Below are 14,096 nucleotides of genomic sequence, written 5' to 3' on the forward strand. Positions count from 1 at the left end.
CATCTACTCGAAAAGTTACGGGACTTTTAAGATCTAGAGTGGAAAAAATCGAAAAAAATTCAAACTGTGTGGTCAAACTATGGTCAAACTAATTATTCTAGAATATTAGTGTTACTAAATAATTATTTTAGGTTTTTTGAATTTTGGTCAAATCTGGTCAAACTACGGCCCAGCTATGGTCAAACTGTGGTCAAATTGTGGTCAAACTAATTATTCAAGAAATATTAGTGTTACTAATTTTTTAGAACAATAGTTTCAAACTCAAATAGTGAAATGTGTGACTTCATGCTCAAGCTAAATTCCTGAGGTTAATAGGATTGATATCTTACTATTGTCAGGAAAACAACAAGTGCAGACTTGGAAACAAGGGAGAATAGAACCCGGAAGTTAAGTGTGCTCAGGCTGGAGTAGTGAGAGGATGGATGACTGTCCGAGAAGTTAGATGATTTGGAATGATGAGGGGTGATTAGAGATTAAATTGAGCAGCGATCAGGGGTGATTAGAGATTTGAGGTTAAAATAATTCAGAAATTTGAAAATTAGGGAAAAAATCGAAATATTTTTTCGAAAAAATTCAAAAAAAACCCGCGCTGGTAGTAGTAGCGCGGGTTTTTACCCACGCTACTACTAAAGGACGTAGTAGTAGCGCGGGTGGCACCCGCGCTACTGCTATAAGTTAGCTGTAGCGCCTTATTAGTAGCGCCGGCCCCCGCGCTGCTAATAGGCCCAAAACCCGCGCTGCTGCTAGGCTTTTCCCTAGTAGTGTCTCCTAGGTTGTGAAACCAAGGCTATGACCACCAAAAGCTATGGAAATCAAAGCAAATGGAGACCAAAGCTCTTGTACCACTTGTAGGACCTTGAAGTATGTCTAGAGGGGGCGGGGTGATTAGACTACTTGACCAATTAAAAACTTAACCTTTTCCCAATTTTAGACTTTGGCAGATTTTAGCTATCTTTGCACAAGTCAAGCAATCTTCACACAATTCAAGCAAGCATGCAAAGAGTATATGAGCAGCGAAAATTAAAGGATGCTTTTTGCAAGGATGTAAAGGGAAGGGTTTGGAGGATTCAAACACAATTGGAGACACGGATGTTTTTGTCGTGGTTCCGATAGGTGGTGCTATCGTACATCCACGTTGATGGAGACTGCAAACCACGAAGGGTAACGGTTGCGCGAGTCCACGGAGGGCTCCACCCACGAAGGGTCCACCAAGAAGCAACCTTGTCTATCCCACCATGGCCGTCGCCCACGAAGGACTTGCCTCACTAGCGGTAGATCTTCACGAAGTAGGCGATCTCCTTGCCCTTACAAACTCCTTGGTTCAACTCCACAATCTTGTCGGAGGCTCCCAAGTGACACCTAGCCAATCTAGGAGACACCACTCTCCAAGAAGTAACAAATGGTGCGTTGATGATGAACTCCATGCTCTTGTGCTTCAAATGATAGTCTCCCCAACACTCAACTCTCTCTCACAGGATTTGGATTTGGTGGAAAGAAGATTTGAGTGGAAAGCAACTTGGGGAAGGCTAGAGATCAAGATTCATATGGAAGGAATGGAATATCTTGGCCTCAACACATGAGTAGGTGGTTCTCTCTCAGAACTGGTAAGTTGTAAGTGTAGGTTTGTTCTGATGGCTCTCTCCACGAATGAAGAGGAGGTGGAGGGGTATATATAGCCTCCACACAAAATCTAACCGCTACACACAATTTAGCAAACTCGGTGGGACCGAATCAACAAACTCGATCGGACCGATTCAGTAAACCTAGTGACCGTTAGTGATTTCGGTGGGACCGACATGCAACTCGGTAGACCGATATGGTTAGGGTTAGGGCATAACGTAATCTCGGTGAGACCGATTACACAAACTCGGTGAGACCGATTTTGGTAATTAGCTAACCAGGGAGTTGGTCAGGTAAACTCGGTGGGACCGATTCACTCTTTTCGGTGAGGCCAAAATGTTACAAAAGGGAAATAGAGAGTTTACATTGCAATCTCAGTGGGATCGATCGCTCACTTCGGTTAGACCGAAATGTTACGAAGGGAAACAGAGAGATTACAATCCCATCTCGGTGAGACCGAGATCCCTATTGGTGAGACCAATTTGCCTAGGGTTTGTGGCGGTGGCTATGACAATTGAACTCGGTGGCGCCGGATAGAAAGAACCGGTGGGACCGATTTTGACTTTGGGTTTAGGTCATATGTGGATGTGAGAAAGTAGTTGAGGGTTTTTGGAGCATATCACTAAGCACTTGAAGCAAGAGGCTCATTAAGCAACATCTCATCCCTCCTTGATAGTATTGGCGTTTCCTATAGACTCAATGTGATCTTGGATCACTAAAATGTAAAATGTAGAGTCTTGAGCTTTTGAGATTGAGACAATCCTTTGTCCTTAATATTTTGAGGGATCCACTTTCATCCATGCCATGCCATTCATTGAGCTTTCCTGAAATATTTGTCTTGGAATAGCATTAGCTCAATGAGCTATATGTTGTTATGAATTACCAAAACTACCTAGGGATAGTTGCACTTTCAAAAAGGTATGTGTGTGAGCCGTATGATGGACCACAATAACGTTACGTCTCCGTCTATGCCCATGGTATTTTGAGTGCGTAGTATGTAAGCGTGATATGTACACCGCCATTTGGTTGGGATTGAGACGGAGGCCAAATTTCTAGTCGAGCACTTGACAAGCTGGACTGTCCTGCTGCAGAGTAGTCGGGATTCGTTTGATAGTGTCTGGGAGCTTGGCCGCCGAATTAAAGTTCTGCTTGATAAGGCCACTCTGTACCTCCGCTGCCAGAGCGGCGGTGTGCTCCTCAGTATGGAGGGAGCGCTTTGTGTTTCCATTAACTGTTATGACACCGCGTGGTCCGGGCATCTTAAGTTTGAGATAAGCGTAGTGTGGCACCGCATTGAATCAAGCGAATGCGGTTCGTCCGAGCAGTGCATGATAGCCACTGCGGAAGGGGCGATATCGAAGATCAACCCTTCACTTTGGAAGTTGTCCAGGGATCCGAAGACCACCTACAGTGTGATTGAGCCCGTACAACGGGCCTCTACACCTGGTATGACTCCTTTAAAGGTGGTTTTTGTGGGCTTGATCCTTGAGGGATCAATACCCATTTTACGCACTATATCCTGATAAAGCAGGTTCAGGTTGCTGCCACCATCCATGAGGACTCGCGTAAGATGGAATCGATCAATGATTGGGTCGAGGACCAATGCGGCTGAACTGCCATGATGGATACTGGTTGGATGGTCCCTGCGATCGAAGATGATCGGGCAGGACGACCATGGGTTGAACTTTGGGGTGACTGGATCCATCGCATAGATGTCCCTGAGCACGCGCTTTCGCTCCCTCTTGGGGATATGGGTAGCGTATATCATGTTCACTGTTTAAACTTGGGGGAAACTTCTTCTGTCCCCCTGTGTTAAGTGGCCGGGGCTCCTCGTCATCATCCTCGCTTTGCGACCCCTTCTCCTTGTTCTCGGCATTTAACTTACCGGACTATTTAAGAACCCAATAGTCTCTGTTCGTATGATTGGCTGGTTTATCAAGAGTGCCATGGATTTGACATGGATGATCGAGTATGCGGTCCAAGCTGGACGAGCCCAGATTGTTTCTTTTATATGGCTTCTTTCGCTGACCGGACTTAGAGCCACTGAATCCAGCGTTGACCGCCGTGTCCTCGGTGTTGTCACCATTGCTTCGACGCTTTTGTCTGTTGTGTCAGGGCTTGCCTTTGCTATTTCTGGCTTCAGAAGTGCTAGGTTCGCTTCTATTGTTATTGCTACAGGCTATCCAGCTATCCTCGCTCGCGCAGAAGTGGGTCATAAGTGTCGTGAAATCTTCCATGGACTTCGGCTTTTCTTGGCCAAGGTGTCGGGCGAGCCATTCGTCACAGATGCTATGTTTAAAGGCCGCTAGGGCTTCGGACAGTCGATGATCTGGTTCTTTTTAGTTAAGAACCTAGTCCAAAATTTCCTGGCTGACTCTTCGGGCTGTTGAACTATGTGACTTAAGTCGTCGGCATCCAGAGGTCGGACATATGTACCCTGGAAGTTGTCAAGGAAGGCGTCTTCCAAGTCTTCCCAGCTGCCAGTTGAGTTTTCGAGCAAACTGTTCAACCAGTGCCAAGCAGGTCCCTTGAGTTTTAGCGGGAGGTATTTGATGGCATGAAGATCACCACCGCGGGCCATATGAATATGGAGGAGAAAATCCTCAATCCATACCGCGGGGTCTGTTGTCCCATCATATGATTCGATGTTCATGGGTTTAAACCCTTCTGGGAATTCATGTTCGATTACTTCATCAGTGAAGCAAAGGGAGTGTGTGGCGCCTTTATATCCGGCCAAGTCACGGCGTAGCTCGGATGGAGTTCGTCTGCGGTTTTTGGCCCGGGCGTGGTTATGTTCGTCACGTCTGGCCGGATGACCATCGTCGTGCATCTGGGCATGCCCCCGTGATCCATAGATCGATCTGGTCTGACCTGCTCTGTTTTCCAGGTCATGCCGCAGGTCATATGTTTATCCCCAAGATGTTGTGTCTCTGTTTTTACGGCGAGGTAGTGCAGGCTGGTGTTCGGCTTGAGTTGCCACTTTGTTCTGGCCACGTGGTGGTCGGTCAGCTGCATTACGCGCTAGTACAACGGGCTTCAACGCCTCGTCATCGAATTGGGGTAACAATTTGCGTTTCGGGTAACTTTTGGTTGGGCGCTCGAGGCCGTATTCCTCGGCTGCCAGGACATTAGTCCATATATCACTGAGTAGATCTTGATCATCTTGAAGCTGTTGCTGCTTCTTTTTCAGGCTCCTTGCAGTGGCTATTAGCCGGCGCTTAAAGCGCTCCTGATCGACGGGCTCCTCAGGCATGATGAATTTTTCGTCGCCGAGGCTCGCCTCATCCTCCCCTTCATCCTGTTCGGAAGTTGGCTCAACGGGGTCTTCATTGTCTTCGGCAACATCCGGAATATTATTTTCTCCTATGCCAGTATTGCTGTTTTTTCCACGGCGTGGTTAAGAACGGCGCCACTAACATCAGTGCTTTGGCTGTATCTCAGGAGGCTTTATCCTTGACTGGATCCTTCTCATTTTTGCCATTGTTCTCTTTGGGTTTATCCACCATGTATACGTCATACGAGGAGGTGGCTGTCCAGCACCCTGTAAGCGGTGGTTTTTGTGCCTGCTCCTCTCCGGCATCGTCGTCCATACTGTCGATGTCTTCGGAGCCGTAATCGAGCATGTCGGTTAAGTCTTCGACCGTGGCTATGAAGTGGGTGGTGGGTGGGAAGTGGAATTCTCCTTCACCAACTTCCAATCCAAACCGGATATAGTTCGGCTGAGAGTCCCTTGATAAGGAGAGGGATTTTAATGAGTTTAACACATTGCTTAAAGGTGAGTGCCGAAAGATGTTTGCGGAGCTGAATTCAACGATTGGCGCCTGATCAGGTTCAATGGGCGTGGATGCACGCGGTTTGGAACCTATGGCCAGAGACGAATCCGAGGTTCCGGTGACACTGTCCCCGCTCGAGATTGGATCTGTGTGCGGCTCTAACGCCGCTGAGTCTGCGGCTTCCGCGGCAGGGTTGAGCTTCCCGTCCTTGGACAACGCAATCTGCTCCGGATCCAAGGCCAGAGCAGTTACATGCGCTATCTCCTGGGCACGGTCCGATGTCAGATTTAGGTCATGTTCATCGTGGTGGCAGGGAGTGGCTGCCATGGGCTCGAATCTGTCGAAGATAAAGTCTTCGTGGATATCGGCAACGTAATTCAAGCTTCCCAACCCAACCTGATGGCCAGGGGCGTAGCTGTCGATCTTCTCTAGATGGCCAAGCGAGTTTGCCCTCAGTGCAAAGCCGCCGAATACAAAGATCTGCCCGGGGAGGAAAACCTCCCCCTGGACTACATTGTTGTAGATGATTGACGGAGCCATCAAACCTTTTGGTGACGATGCAGCGGAACTCTCAATGAAAGCACCAATGTTGGTGTCAAAACCGGCGGATCTCGGGTAGGGGGTCCCGAACTGTGCGTCTAGGTTTGATGGTAACAAGAGGCAGGGGACATGATGTTTACCCAGGTTTGGGCCCTCTCTATGGCCCCGAACCTGGGTAAACATCGTGCCCCCAACCTCCTGTTACCATTAGCCTTAGACGCACAGTTCGGGACGCCCTACCCGATATCTTTCGGTTTTGACACCGACATTGGTGCTTTCATTGAGAGTTCCATTGTGCCGTCGCGATAAGGCTTGATGGCTCCTTCAATCATCTTCAACAACGCAGTCCAGGGGGAGGTCTTCCTTCCCGAACAGATCTATGTATTTGGCGGCTTTGCACTGCGGGCCAATTCACTTGGCCATCTGGAGCAGATCGATAGCTACGCCCCTGGCCACCAGGTCAGGTTTGGAAGCCTGAACTACACTGCCGACATCCGTGGAGACTTGATCTTCGACGGATTCGAGCCCATGTCAGGAGCGCCGAACAGTCCCGACGAGCATGAATTAGATCTGCCATCAGACATTATTCGGGGGATTGCGCCTGCGGCTGCCCCGGGAATCAATTCAGAGCAGATTGCACCATCCAAGGACGGGTTGATGGACCCCGCCACGGAGGCCGCACACTCATCGGCCTTGGAGCCTAACACTGATCCCACCTCCTATGAGGTCGGTATCATCGGACCCTCAGACTTGTCTCCGGCTACAGGATCCGAACTGCGTATACCCGTGCCAATCGAATCTGACTGGGAGCCGGTCATGGAGTTCACCTCCGCGGATATCTTTCAGCACTCGCCCTTCGGTGACGTGCTAAACTCAATAAGGTCTCTCTCTTTGTCAGGGGACTCTTGGCCGAACTATGTCCGGCTCGAGTGGGAAGCGGACGATGAAGAAATTCGTTCCCCACCCACCACCCACTTAATAGCCACTGTCAATGACTTAATCGACGTGCTCGACTTCGACTACGAAGACATCGATGGTATGGACAACGGTGAAAGAGATGAACAGGAATCACCGCCTATCAGGCGCTGGACTGCCACCTCATCATATGATATATATATATGGTGGACACCCCCAAAGAAGGCAATGGCGATGAGGCAACGGAGGATAATCCCCCGAAGAAGCAATCTAGGCAACAACGTCATAGACGCCGCTCCAAGCCCCGCCATAGCAAAAATAATGATACCAGCGCAAGAGATGACAACAATTCGGATGGTGCCGAAGACGAAAAAAATCTCGCCGAGCCAGGCTTCGAGCAGGCCGAGCAAGAAGATGGGCAAGCTAGCCCTAAGGAACAGGCAATAGAAGGAGAATCAGAGGACGATAATTACATGCCTCCCTCCGAAGACAAAGTGAGCCTCGGCGATGAAGAATTCATCGTGCCTAAGGATCCCGTGGAGCAGGAGCACTTCAAGCGCCGGCTTATGGCCACTGCAAAAAGCCTGAAGAAAAAGCAGCAACAGCTTCAAGCTGATCAAGATCTGCTAACTGATAGATGGACCGAGGTCCTGGCTGCCGAGGAATACGGACTCGAGCGCCCTAGCAAAATTTACCCAAAGCGTAGGTTGCTACCTCAAATCGAGGAGGAGGCGTCAAAGCCCAAACTACCAGCGCATGATGTGGCTGACCAGCCACCCCGTGGTTGAGACAAAGTGGCGTACAAGCCCGAAGTCCAGACCGCACCACGTCGCCAAACAAGCAAAAACACGATGGCCGGGGGCTACACGAAGGACCTGCGAGAAGTGTTGGAAAACAAAGCAGGACAGTCAAGATCGATCTATGGATCACGGGGGCGCGCCACAATGCGTGCTGATGACCGTCACGCCGGATACACTAAACAAAAGTCCGTCCGGGCCGAATACAACAGACCAGACTCATTCGAGCTGCGTCGAGATGTAGCCCGACATAGAGGCGCCGCACACCCCCTATGCTTCACTGATGAAGTAATGGATCATGAATTCCCAGAAGGGTTCAAACCCGTGAACATTGAACCATACGATGGCACAACGGACCCCGCGGTATGGATTGAAGATTTTCTCCTACACATTCACATGGCCCGCGGAGATGATCTACATGCCATCAAGTACCTCCCACTAAAACTCAAGGGACCAGCTCGGCATTGGCTGAATAGCTTGCCGGCAAACTCCATCGGTAGTTGGGAGAACCTGGAAGACGCATTCCTCGACAACTTCCAGGGCACTTACATGCGACCATCGGATGCTGACGACTTAAGTCACATAACCAACAGCCTGGAGAGTCAGCCAGGAAATTCGGGACTCGGTTCCTAACCAAAAAAAACAAATTGTTGACTGTCCGAATGCCGAAGCCTTAGCAGCTTTCAAGCATAACATCTGTGACGAATGGCTCACCCGACACCTCGGCCAAGAGAAGCCAAAGTCCATGGCAGCCCTCATGACACTCATGACCCGCTTTTGCACGGGCAAGGACAGCTGGCTGGCTCGCAGCAACATCACACCAAAAAACTCTGGTGATTCAGATGCCAGAGATAGCAACAGCAAGCCGCGACGCAATAGACACCAGCGTCGGAACATTGGCGATAACACCGAATACACGGCAGTCAACGCCGGATTCAGAGCATCTAAATCCGGACATCGGAAAAAGCCATTCAAAAGAAACAATCCGGGCTCGTCCAGTCTGGACCGCATCCTCGATCGCTCATGCCAAATTCACGACACCCCCGATAAACCAGCCAACCACACCAACAGAGAATGCTGGGTGTTTAAACAGGCCGGGAAGTTGAATGGCGAATACAAGGAAAAGGGACTGCATAACGATGACGACGAGGAGCCCCGGCCGCCGAACATAGGAGGATAGAAGAAATTCCCTCCCCAGGTGAAGACGATGAATATGATATACGCAACCCATATTCCCAAAAGGGAACGGAAGCATGCACTACGGGAAATATATGTGATGGAGCCAGTCGCCCCAAAGTTCAATCCATGGTCTTCCTGTCTGCTCACTTTCGACCGCAGGGACCATCCTACCAATATCAGTCACAGCGGTTCGGCCACATTGGTCCTTGACCCAATCACTGACGGATTCCACCTCACTCGAGTCCATATGGACGGTGGTAGCAGCTTAAACCTGCTTTATCAGGATACAGTGTGAAAAATGGGCATCGATCCCTCAAGGATCAAACCCACCAAAACCACCTTTAAAGGTGTAATACCAGGTGTAGAGGCCTGTTGCATGGGCTCAATCACATTAGAAGTAGTCTTCGGATCTCCGGATAACTTCTGAAATGCGGAGTTAATCTTCGATATCGTCCCCTTCCGTAGTGGTTATCACACCCTACTAGTACGAACCGCATTCGCTCGATTCAATGTGGTACCGCACTATGCGTACCTCAAGCTCAAGATGCTAGGACCTAGCGGGGTTATAACAGTCAATGGAAACACAGAGCGCTCGCTCCGTACGGAGGAGCACACTGCAGCCCTTGCGACAGAAGTACAAAGCAGCCTTCTTAGGCAAACAGCCAATTCGGCGATGAAGAACCCGGACACCGTCAAGCGAGTCCGGAGTACCCCGCAGCAGGATCATCCGGCAAGTCCAGAGCTTGATTAGCAATTCGGCCTTCATCCCAGTCCCAGTCAAGCGGCGAAATTTTTGCTGCGCGTACATAATTATGCACTAAAAATATCATGGGCACAGGCGGAGGCACGGCTATGACGCAATCCATAATGCGGCTCAACCGCCCGAGGACCCGTATTCCTTCGTTTTTTTTCTTTCTTTCAGGACCTAATTTTCTGGAAGCCCTTTCAGATAGGCGGATAATCAGACTCATAACGGGAGGGACAAACCAAGGAGGTAAGAAGCTTTGACATATAAGGGAATACCCAGGTGGTCTTTGATAGCGATCGTTATACCTGTTTTATATACCCACACACAGTTTATCCTTGGTTAAGACATGTTAAATAGTCCTATTATGCTTATTGCACCACTTGTATACATACGCTTTGACGTATCATTTGAATAACTATGGAAAATATACAACGTCAGCTTATTATTACATTTTCTTCATCTTTTTCCTTTAAACTATTTATTCACTACAAATTGCATCCGTACACTTTGGTATGTTCGGTTTGTCAGGGGCTTCAGAGTACCCCATAACACAGCAGGAAAAATCCGAACACTTTCGACAATGCGGCACCCCGAACTTATAGCATTATATGCATCAGCTCCGAATCATGTCTTGGGTCAATAGTTGGGTTTGCCTGGCTCCCTTGTTTTGGTGCCTTACGTTTCGCTATATCGGCTAAGGTAGCGCAGGTGGAACTACTGCCATTGCATCCCGGTTCTTCCGGACGAACACCTCAGTAGAGAAAGCCAAAAACTGACTGTCATGATGCGGCGAGAGCTGGTCGTTGTTCGAGATTCTCAAATCCTTAAAGATTTTTTCTGCTTCGGGCGAGGAATCGGCTTTGTTCAATTTAGGCGTGGATAGCGCCCCAACGTCGGCCTTCCGAATACTAGGGGCTTCGCCAAAATTTAAAAGTGTAGACTTCTATGGCTAAGTGAGAATGATAAAGCTGTATAGTCCGATTGCCTTGTTCGCTGCACTAAACACCTCCTTAAAGAACCAAAGATTTGGATTAAGAGTGTTTAGATTTATCTCGAACACCCTAGTACTAGCTACATGGGGGCGGAAGCCGACGACTGGCCAACTCTCAGATTTTATAAACAGCCGCACAAAAGGTATTATTTTAAATCAACAAGCGTTACATAACGCACATGAACTCATTTTTCATAGTACAAGATGACATGAATACATTTGACTCAAATATTACATGCTTGGCACATTCATCCGCCACAAGGCGGGCACCCTTTAGGACACCCTCGTAATACTTCTCGGGGTAACGATGCTCCTTGCCCTTTGGCGGTCCCTCCATCACCAGCTTCTCGGCGTCCATCTTAGCCCAGTGCACTTTCGCACGGGCAAAGGCCCTGCGTGCACCTTCAATGCAGACGGACCGCTTAATGACTTCAAGCTGCGGACAGGCATTTACCATCCGCTTTATAAGGCCGAAGTAGCTGCCGGGCAGGGGCTCGCCAGGCCATAGCCAGACTATCAGGTCCTTCATGGCCAGTTCGGACGCTTTGTGCAGTTCGACCAATTGCTTCAGCTGGTCACTCAAGGACATCGGATGTTCGGCTCCAATATATTGGGAACAGAATAGTTTCTCCGTCGAGCTCCCTTCCTTCGCATGGTAGAAATCTGTGGCATCCGAGATGCTGCGTGGCAGATCTGTGAATGCTCCTGGAGAGCTCCGTATTCGGGTGAGTAAAAGGAAAGTCTCCTTCACATGCTTGCTTTGCATAATGAAAGCCTTACCCGCCGCTATCTTCTTGGCCGCCTGGATCTCCTAGAGGGACTTTTGGGCTTCGGCCTTGGCGTCTTGCATGCTTTGGAGGGCCTTCGCAAGCTCGGACTCTTGCATCTTGGAGTCACGCTCCAAGGACTCAAATTTCTTGACAAAATCCTGGAGCTCTTGCTGGAGCTCACTTACCTGAGCGTCTTGCTTCTCGCACTTTGTGCGCTCCTTGGCCGCCTTGTCTTCGGCCTCGGACAGTGCTTTCTTATGGGCCGCCACTTCGGTCATGGCCCCTAATAAAATTCATGATGCTTCTATTAGCATCATAGATTTTCCTCCATATAACACACAAACGGGGTATAACTTACCTTTGTTCTCCTCGAGCTGCCTCTTCATGAGGCCGAGCTCTTCCTCGGCCCGCCCTAGGTCCCGCTTTAGTCCAAAGATCTCCGCAGTGCGGGCAGCAGTGGCCAGAAGTGATGCCTGCTTATTGACATACACATAAAATGATTAGACTCCTACGGATATTTTTGATCCTCTATTCGGCCTTTCTTTCCGAACACCAAACAGAGCATCAGGGGCTACTATCTATGCTATGACATTTTCTCATAATGTGATTACTTACCTCAAAGCCTGTTAGGAGGCTGGCATAGGCTTCGGTCAATCCGCTTTTGGCGGACCGAACCTTCTCAATCACCGTACCCATAAGAGTACGGTGCTCTTCGTCAATGGAAGCGCCGTGAAGCGCTTCCAGCAAATTGTCCGATGCCTCTAGTTGGGCAGAGGTCATCATAACAGGCGGCTCACCCTCCTTAGCGAGGGGCTTCCTACCTGAATCTGGAACCATTCGAGGTTCCGGCGTAGTGTCCGGCCGGGAGCCGGACTTGCTGTGGCCCGCGTCGTCAAGATCCATGGGGGTCTTTTCCCCCATGAGCCCGGCGTCTAGGATTTTGCCTTGGGGCGTCTCCAGGTTCATCTCCCCCTACTCCGGTATCCTCTGGGACAACACCTCGGTGTCGTCCGCGGGCCGGGGGGATGTGGCCATCTAGAGAGAATAGATATTCATCTCCGACTGACTCAAAGACCCATCCGAGGAGGATACGTCAATGTGGGATTTGGATAGATTGCAAGATGATGTTTAACATGTTAAGAGGCAATAAAGCGAAACATACCAGAAGCATTATAGTGTCCGGATACTTACGACTTCGCTCGGGGCTTGTCCCTGGGCACCCACTCCTCATCGCTGTAGGCGGCTGTTGTGGATTGGTCTGGAGGAAGGATTCTTCCCTTCTTGGACCCATCGGCCACCCCGGATGGGGTGACCTTCCTTTTCTTCTTCTCCCTGGTTGGGGGAGGAATTTCCTCTTCCTCCTCCTCGTCTTCGTGGGAGGAGGGTGTGTCCGCGTCTTCGGATGATGCGTCCGATACGGCCTTGCACCGGAGACCTTTCCTGGTCCCCGTGGCCTTTTTCTTGGCCTTGTTCTCCGGCACCTTGTAAGGCGCCGGGACCAGCATCCCCGTTAGGAGAGCGGTTGCTGGATCTTTAGGAAGCGGAACCGGACAGTCGATCCGCTTCGCTATCGCCACATAATCCTGTTAAATCAACATAGTGGCTTATACTCCTCTCACAAACACACCAGGAAAGGCCCATCTTGAAATATAGAAGGCTTACCGGATTGGCGGGGCGCTTTGCGCTGAGCCCACGGTCCTCGGCAAGGGGAGGAGGTACTTCGGCGGCCTTGAAAAGCACCTTCTAGACGTCTTTGTGCGTCGTGTCAAAGAGCTCTCACAGCATCTGGTGTTTGTCCGAATCGAACTCCCACATATTGAATGCCCGTCTTTAACCCAGGAGGATCCGGCAGAGGAGCATGACCTGTACCACGTTGACAAGCTTGATCTTCTTGCCTATCATATTCTTGATACAGTTCTGGAGTCCGGTCAACTCCGCAGGTGCACCCCAGGCCAAGCCCTTCTTTTCCCAGGAGGTGAGCCGCATGGGGATGATGGATTGGAATTCTGGGGCCGCCGCCCAATTGGCGTCACGCGGCTCGGTGATGTAGAACCACCCCGATTGCCACCCCTTTACGGTCTCCACGAAGGAGCCTTCAAGCCAGGTGACATTGGGCATTTTTCCCACCATGGCACCTCCGCACTCCGCTTGTTGGCCACCCACTATCTTCGGCTTCACGTTGAAGATCTTCAGCCACAAGCTAAAGTGGGGCTTGATGCGGAGGAAGGCCTCGCACATGACTATAAACGCCGAGATGTTGAGGACGAAATTTGGGGCCAGATCATGAAAATCTAGCCCATAGTAAAACATGAGCCTGAGGATAAACGGGTGGAGGGGAAATCCCAGTCCGCGGACGAAGTGGGGGAGAAATACAACCCTCTCGTGGGGTTCTGGAGTGGGGATGATCTGCCCCTCGTCCGGGAGCCGGTGCGCGATGTCTGCGGCTAAGTATCTGGCCTCCCGAAGCTTCGTAATGTCCTCCTCCGTAATGGAGGAGGCCATCCACTTGCCTCCCGCTCCGGACATGTCTGGAATGGCTTTACGGAGAAGGTGAGAACTTGGGCGCTGGAGCTCGAGAGTGCAAGAATGGATGAGCAAAGGAGGAAGAAGACGTGGGTGAAAAAGGGGAATCCTTATATCTTTATAGAGGCGGCAAGGACTGTATGCCTCCCCTCTTGCCCGTTAAGATCGCTTATTCCCAAAGCACTACGATTGATGGCGCGGTTGGGTTACCCACACCCGTATTGATGAGAATCCCGCAAT

This window comes from Triticum aestivum, chromosome 2B (assembly GCF_018294505.1).
Source record: "Triticum aestivum cultivar Chinese Spring chromosome 2B, IWGSC CS RefSeq v2.1, whole genome shotgun sequence".
Taxonomy (NCBI): Eukaryota; Viridiplantae; Streptophyta; class Magnoliopsida; order Poales; family Poaceae; genus Triticum; species Triticum aestivum.